The sequence below is a fragment of the Myotis davidii genome, unplaced genomic scaffold (assembly GCF_000327345.1).
Source record: "Myotis davidii unplaced genomic scaffold, ASM32734v1 scaffold425, whole genome shotgun sequence".
Classification (NCBI taxonomy): domain Eukaryota; kingdom Metazoa; phylum Chordata; class Mammalia; order Chiroptera; family Vespertilionidae; genus Myotis; species Myotis davidii.
In genome coordinates this window covers 1617467-1625815 of record NW_006296413.1, presented here as the reverse complement: position 1 = coordinate 1625815, position 8349 = coordinate 1617467, and positions in this window count along the sequence as shown.

Here is an 8349-nt window from a genome sequence, read left to right as displayed (position 1 = left end):
TGGGCACTAGGTGGGAGCTGGCAGCTGGGCCTCCCCCCTTGCTGGCTGGGTGACCGTCACAGGGGAGGGGAGGCGCCCCGGGAGTCCAGCCTTGGTGGGGGCCAGGGGCCTGTGCTGCCCGGAAACAGCGCTGTCTGTAGCCAGACTGGTTCCTTCTTCTTGCTCTAAATGACCCCTGTGGCCGGTGGGGCGGGGGAGGGGGTGTGGGGGCGACTCTCACCCCACAGTCGGAAGGGAGGCAGGAGCGCCCCCGCTTCATGACGTTTTCAGGGGATTAGCTTTTTTTAAAACATAGAAGTTCATTTGCTATACGTTATTCAATTAGGAAACCTACCAGGCATGGTGATGCTTTTTTAAAAGGGCAAAAATAACCCAATAAGTCAAATTCGATTTGGCAAACTGAGTCCATATGTTCTCCAGAGGGTGCGCTGCGGCAGCAGAGAGGGGCGGAGAGGGAGTTGTGAGCGAGAGGACAGGACTCGGGCAGGGTGGCCGGCCGGGGCAGTGCCACCAGCTGGCAAAGGAACAGAGCGCTCAGCCCCAAGTCCCTGCACAGGTGGAGCGCAGGGGACTCCGCCCTGCCCCTCGCTGGGCAGGTCTCTGCTCAGGAGCCGGAGAGCAGGGAGCAGCGATCCAGGCAGGGCCTGGGGACAGGAAGGGTCTGTCACACCCAGAAGCAGAGGTCATTCCAGGCAGGGCGAGGGCCACGACCCAGGCTCAGGTCCCACCCAGAGACGCACGGCAGACATGCTCACACACACACACACACACACACACACACACACACACACACCGTACCACACCAGCACGCTCACACTGTGGCTGGCTGGACTCTTCCTCCGGCTGACAAGGACACCTGATCTGCATATTGTGGTGGAAGGAGGTGCAGGTTGGACCCCAAGTCCAGAGACCCCGTCCAGGGCTCCACGGGATCTCTGTGTCCCAGGCCAGCGCTAGGCCTGGCCATAGCTTCTCTGCCATCACCCAACACCCAGCAGCCTCCCAGGGCCCTCCTGGCTAGAACAGTCTAGAAGCTGGACCAGAGGGGGGCATGTGTGGGGGGGGCTCCACACTGGGAGGCTCATGCTGTGAAAGGAAGGTCTGACGTCGTTGTGGGTTCTGGGAACTCTCGTCTGCATGAGCACGCTGCTCCTGATGAGCCAGGTCCCCTGAGCCTCCCTTTCTCAGCAGGCTCCCCGCAGCCGGCTGCCCGGTTAGAGCCATGACTCAGGGCCAGTGGGAGGGGGGGAAGGCAGACCCCAAGGGCTGGGGCTAGAGAGGCCTGGGGAGGGGGAGGGGGTGGCGGGTGAGCTCAAAGCCAGCACTCCCCAGGCTGGAGGCACGTCTCTGGGCCCACTGACCTGCTTCAAACCCCGGCGCGGCCCGCGGCCCTTTCCGGCTGGGTGACCTCCACTCCCCTGAGCCCCGGGTTCCTCATTGTTGAAGGAGGTGAATGATTTCAGCTCCAAGTTACTCGGAGTCTTGGGTTGTAACATATCGACTTGAGGTAACTTAGGCTAAAACGGAGGATCTACTCAAGGTGAATTTCTGGGACCTCAAGGACAAGAGAGCAGCTGGGCCTCAGGCAGCCACTGGCAGAGGAGTCACTTGCCCTGCGGCTCCCTCTCTGCCCTCCCCTCCCAGCCTCCTGAGGGCTGGAGGTGGTGCGGGTCCTAGCAGGGGGCTTTCAGGTTTAGTCACAATCCCAAATTCTTGTTTTGTAAAAATATTTTTTTAATTGATTTCAGGGAGAAAGGGAGAGGGAGAGAGAAAGAGAAACATCAATGATGAAAGAGAATCATTGATCAGCTGCCTCCTGCATGTCCCCAACTGGGGATGAGCCCACAACTTGGGCGTGAGCCCTGACCGAGAATTGATCTGTGACCTCTTGGTTCATGGGTTGATGCTCAACCACTGAGCCACACCAGCGGGGCCACAATCCCAGATTCTGAGGGAGGAGGTCTGACCCAATGTACCCAGACTTGTCCCATAATTCCTGATTGCGGTGGGAGTACCTCATGGCACAAAAAGGCTGCCAGGCGCCGGCCGACGCTGATGAAGTGGGAAGCCAGGGGCTCACTGGGCTGGTGAATGCTCACACAGCTTATAAGATACAGAACTCGAGCCCAGGTTGGAATAAGTCCAAACCCTCGGCTGTTACCTCCAGCAGAGCCTGAGGCAGATTCTTGTGGAAGTGGAGTCACCTGAGGGAGTGACCTCCGGAGAAACCTGTCAGGTGAGGGGAGGAGAAGCCACGCGAGCCTCGGCCTGGCCCCACGGGAGCTCGGGTGTGCGAGGCCTCACAGGTTATCCCGTCCTGGGGAAGAAGTTGGACGTCCAGTCGTTACTGGGCTGTGCAGAAGGAGGGGGGCCTCCCCTGTCTCTGAGCTGGGCAGGGCCCAATGGCAACTCTGCAGGAAGGGGTCAGCAGTGAGCGCGAGCACCGGAGGCTGGGACAGGTGCACCCAGGGATCTGGTCTCCACGCCACGGCACCTGCTACCCTCACTCAGCTCCCTGCTCTGGGGCTGCAGACAGTGGCTGATGGACAAGTGCCCAAGCAGAAGGGGCGGGGGGACAGGAGGGAAAGGATTCTGTGCTTGGCCTGGTTTGGGGGGCACTCACGCCAATGCTGACATCTGCGTGCCCACAACTCCACAGGGTCTCCCAACCCCCAGGGAGAGGAATCCTGGGGAAATGGCACCACCCCAACTCTGGGAATAGCCCCCCCCCCAAGAAAATAAAGACCACACCCCGTGCTGTGGCTGGTCTGCGTGGGGACAGTCCCACATGCAGATGGGTGACGGGCGAGAAGCAAAGCCAGGCGCACTGGCCGGACTTGCCACGACACCACAGTGCTCCTGTGAGAGCCCCCCATCACAGCGCCCGGAAATGAGGCGGCAGGAGTCGGGGTAATGCCATCAGAGGGTCACGCCGCCCTGGTGATTCTGACAGGCCCGGAGTTATGTAATCATCAGAAAGCACTCGGGGCATTAAGAGGCCCCGGCGCCCCGCGAGGCCGTGGATTATTCACACCGCCTCCCGCTCCCGGGCCTCACGCTCCCGGAACTCGCGCTCCCCGCACCCCTCCCCCCCAGCCCCCCTCTCTCCGGGAACACAGTAGAGCCAGGAAACTGGCTTCTGAAATTTGTAAAAAACGTTTCTCCAAATTACTCTTTTGGGGAGGGAGGAAATTGTAGATAATTACATGATGTTGAGGATAATTATTCTTTCTGGCTGATTTTTTCACTTTTAAAAAATTGTGGTAAAACACATGAAATGTACCATTGTCTGCATCTCTAAGGGCACAATTCAGTGGCATTAACCGAATTCACATTGTTGTAAGACCATCCCCACCCATCATCTGCAGAACATTCTATCTTCCCAAACCGAAACCCTGTCCCCATCAAACCCTCACTCCCAGCCCCGCCCCTCCCCCAGCCCCTGGGCACGCTGGTGCATGTCGTCTCTGTGGGTGTGATGACCAGAGCCCTCGCAGAAGTGGGTCATGCGTGTCTGTCCTGTGCCCCGGTTCCTGTCACCCGGCGCAGTGCCCGCGGGTTCCTGGCGCAGCAGGTGGGATGCCCTCGCTCCCTAAGGCTGGGTGCGTTCCATGTGCAGACAGGCCGGGGCGTCAATCCGTGTCCATCCCCCGACGCCGGTGCTTCTCCCTTCGGGCTGCGGTGAATCGTGCTGCTGGCCACACTGGGCGATGCCACACTGACAACACGCTGCAAGGATGAAACATTTGCCACATTGGAAGGTCAGCATGCGCGCTTCCTGGGGGCTCGGAAGGCAGCCCCCACCTATGGAAACGCCCCCCACCCCAGGGAGCCATCCCCGGCCCAGCTGCCCACGTGTGCCCTGAGCCTGGCCTGCGGGCATCTGCCCACCGCCTGCCTCCTCAGCCCCTCCTGGCTCAGCCGGCCCACCGGGCCTCTGACTCACAAAGACCCTCAGATGAAAGCTCCTGTAATGGACTCTCTCATGCCCCCCTCCCCCCCGGGCTGGGAAAGCGAGATCAAACCAGAGTGACCAAAGGAGCCGATTATTGTAGTTCAGACACGGAGCAAAGAAAGCCGCTGCTAATGGGACTCGGCACCTGCACCCGAGTGCAGGGTGGGCGCCCGGGCCTGGCACAGCGACAGCGCTTTCATCTGCCTCTGCCTCAGCTCGGCCGCTTCCCTCGGGACTGAGCCGCCAGGAGAGCTGGTTTCCTCAGGGCCTCCACCCCCTCCTGCCCTCCTGCCCCTCCAGCCCTTCTACCCCTCCTGCTCCCCCCACACACACACCTCCTTGGAGGTGACCAGTGTCGCTGTCTCATGGCCATTCCTTCTGTTCTAAGCACTTTTCTCTGGACACGTCATCCTTGGTGAAAATGCAACTTTATTGCCATATACTGCTTCTTGGGAGAGGGAACGTTTTAAGATACTTTTGAAACACCTCCTTGGATAACAGGCTAGAAAGCAGCGATTCACAACCTGTGGGTCGAGAACAATGAAAAGACATCCTGCATATCAGATCTTTACATGACAATTCCTAACAGTAGCAACATTACAGTTATGAAGTAGCAACGAAAGTAATGTTATGGCTGGGGGTCACCACACCATGAGGGACTGTATGAAAGGGCCGCGGCATCAGGAGGGTTGAGAACCGCTGCGAGTTTACAGTATAAAGCGGCCTCATTTTCATGGCTGAACTGTTTCAAGAGGAGAAAGCGAATGCTCTGTTCTCCCTCCTCACCGTTAGAGGCTCCCGGGAAGACGGAGTTATCGGAAGGTCACTGGCGACTCTCTATTACGCAAACTAATCACTGGTTTTTCATGGCTCAAAACTGGAAATAGCCGACTGAGCACAGATACCCACACTACATCCGTCTCTCCTGGTGGGGAGACCAAGTGTTTGGGGAGCAAAGCTGGGGCAGCTGGAGGGACGCCGGCCAACATCGTTCGAACGCGAGGCCTCGGGCAGTGATGGGGCTTCCGGGTTTCCTGGCAGGAAAGCGCTGTGGTTGGACCCACTCTTGCCTTTTAACGGTCTTCCCGTTTTGTTTTTTTAAATACATTTTTATTGGGTTTTTAGGGGGGGAGAGAAGATAGAAACATGGATGGTCCTGCCTCCTGCATGCTGCCCCAATGGGGATTGAGCCCAAAACCCGGGCATATGCCCTGACCAGGAATCGAACCGGCAGCTCTTGGTGCATGGGGTGACGCTCAATCCACTGAGCCACACCGGCCTACTGTTTGGAAAGCTCAAAGCGGCTGCCACAGAGTGGGGTCTGGGCAGGGAGGAGCAGCAAGACTGGATGTTAGATCGGACAAGAGTCTCAAGGTCGGCCATGCTTACCAAATGCTGTGCTCGCTAAGGTTAGAACACAGCACGGCGGTTAGCAGTAGCTGTAAACAGGCTGAGCCTGTAGGAACTGAGGGATAAAACAGCCAGCTGCAGCCAACATGTCCCTGACCCAACAGTGCACGTAAGCCATGGCCACCCTCTCCCTCTGGAGGCAACCCCGTCGTCTTTACTTGCTGCAAGTAAGCACAACGCCCCGTCCATGGCTCTTGAATAGAGCGCCCAAGAGGCGGGCCCCTTGAGTGCGGTCGGTCGGTCACAGATGTGGTGCATTAAAGACCACCACAGATACTTCCACACGTGCCCATGGAGCGCGGGGTCTCCTGCCACACCCCTTGCATCTGGGTGGAACCTGTAACTGCTTTGGCCAATAGAACTTGGCAGAGGTGTGGCTGGGCGGGCGGCTCCCCTCCCTTCTGGAAGCCAGCACCATACTGAGAGGAAGCCCGGTAGCCACTTGGAGGAGGAGGAGGAGGAGGAAGGCCCGCCCATGAGTCAGCATTCTCAGAAGTGTTCCCACCGGCCCCAGAAATGAGCTGTCTCTGCCAAATCCCACCGTGCAAAACCAAGAGCAAATCCATGTTGTTTGTTTTGGTTAATCCTAACCTGAGGATATTTTTCCCATTGATTTTTTTTTTTTAGAGAGTGGAAGGGAGGGAGTAAGGGGAGAGAGAAATATCGGTGTGAGACACATCGACTGGTTGCCTCCCTCATGCACCCTGGCCAGGGCTGGGATGGAACCTACAATCCAGGGACCTGCCCTTAACCAGGAATCAAACCATGCGACCCTTTGGTGCACGGGCCAATGCTCAAACCACTGAGCAACACTGCCTGGGCTAAACCACCAAGTTTTGGGGCAGTTTATTACATGCAATAAATAGCCCAAAAACACTGGACCTGGGAGGCTGGGAGAGACTTGGCCTGGACTCCGGGACAAGCACTTGCTGGGCTCGGGCAGGGCCAGCGCAGCGGCCGGAGACCCTGGGCCGCTTCACCAGCGGCTTCTGTGTGTTTCTCCTAAAATCACCGCAGCAGCCTCCAGCGCCCCCCCCACCCTCCCCACGGTGCGCGGTCTCCCCAGTGACGCCGGGGGGGGGGCGGCCTCGTCTGGGCGGCGTGCGTGCAGGACAGCTGTGCTGCGGGAGAAGGATGGCCGGCGGAGGTAATTGGCAGATCCTTCCTTTGGGGAAGTCATCCTGCCTCTTCAAATACAATCACAGGGTTTGAGAATTTAATTTTTTCCCCGGGGGCAGGATTTGTTCCGCTGTCAATGGGCTGCGGGGGGCGGGGGGAGCGGGGGGAGGAAGCAAGCTCTTACCGCAAAGGACCTGTCCACCTGGTTTCCTCTTAATTGGCATCGTGCCTGCTCTCCCAGCAGCTCTGCGTCTCCTGCAAAAACACACGGAGCCCACACTGGCCTTTTCGTGCTTCTCTCTCATCGATGCGTCTCTCTCTTTCTCCCTCTCCCTTCCTGTCGCTCCAAAAAATCAATAAAAACGTATTTAAAAAATAAATGTACATCATCCACGATGAACAAAATATAAAACATTTAAATAAAGTTCTTCGAAGCGTTCAATGTGGAATTAGTGTATGACCCAGCCTCTGCACTCCTAGGGTTACACCCCAAAGACCTGACAAGGGTGTTCATGGCGGCATCATCACAACCGCCCAAAGGTGGGAACACCCCAAGTGCCCTCACAGGTGAACGGACAAGCACACATGGTCCTTCTGTCAAAGACAGCGTCCTTCGGCCTGAAAAGGGACTGCAGCTCTCACACGCGGGGGAGCCCCGACCACACTCTCTCTGCTCCAAGAAGGGAGCCGGACGCAGGAGGCCACACGTGTGCGAGTCCAAGAAATGCCCAGACTGGGCCAGCAGAACAGATGCCCCTCAGCCCTCAGAATATTCCAGAATTGAGGCGATGCTTTCCTGCTGTTTAAGTCGCCTGGCTTGTGGTACTTTTTAACAGCAGCCCAGAGAACGCTTGAAGGTTTGCTGGCAGAGGCCAGGGTTTGGGGCTAAGGGCACGTGGGCTCTGCAGAGGCTGTGGGTGGAAGGAGCTGGAACAGCCACACCTGGTTCCACGGTCCTCACGGCTCCCTCTCCATCTCACCTGCGCCCGGATGTCTGCGTGAGGAGGCCTTCCCACCCCAGGACGCTGGGAACCGGGCACGGGTCCCACCAGGGAAGGTCCGCAGGGCCAGGCGCCAGGCGGTGGAGTTGTGCCGGCCATAGCGGGAAGGAACGCGGCGGCCCTCCACTGGAAAGGCCGCTGAGATGCACAGATGGAAGCGACAAGTTGGACGTCACACGGCCACATCCATTTTGCTTTGTTTTTAAATTGCATGTATGACCACAGTGAACATGGAAATACCAAGAGGAGAACACACGTGCCCGGGGCAGAGGCTCCTCGAGAAGCAGGGGTACAGCGCTTGCGTTTCTGATTTTAAAAACTTAAGGCACCTTTCCCAGCGACACTAGGTTTCTTTTGTTCTCCCCAAACTACCTGCGGACACAGGAGTGGATGAAGCAGGTGGGGGCGTGAGCTCTTCCCGACAGGACAGCCGGCTCTCAGGGATGTGAACCAATAGCCACTGCTGTGCCCACTGCCTTCTAAGTGACTCTCAACTCTGTCCACACCGAGCTGGCCACACGCCAGACACCGTCACCCTCTGACAGGCTCTGGCCGGCTGACTCAGGCCGGCGCCCGGGGTCAGTGGTTAGAGCCCGAAGCCACATGGGGGCTCAGACACCTGGGGGGAGGAAGTGGACACTAAAGAGAAACGCAGGACCCAACACTCAGCCATGCAGCAGACCCAGCACTCACTGTGCACCTTTTGGATGTGGGTTCTCCTACTCAAGGGCTGCGAATGCTCATTGTCTCCCAAGTCCTCTGAGTATCCAGCCCTGATTGGATGTGGGTTCTCCTACTCAAGGGCTGCGAACGCTCATTGTCTCCCAAGTCCTCTGAGTATCCGGCCCTGAGAGGCGGCCGCCT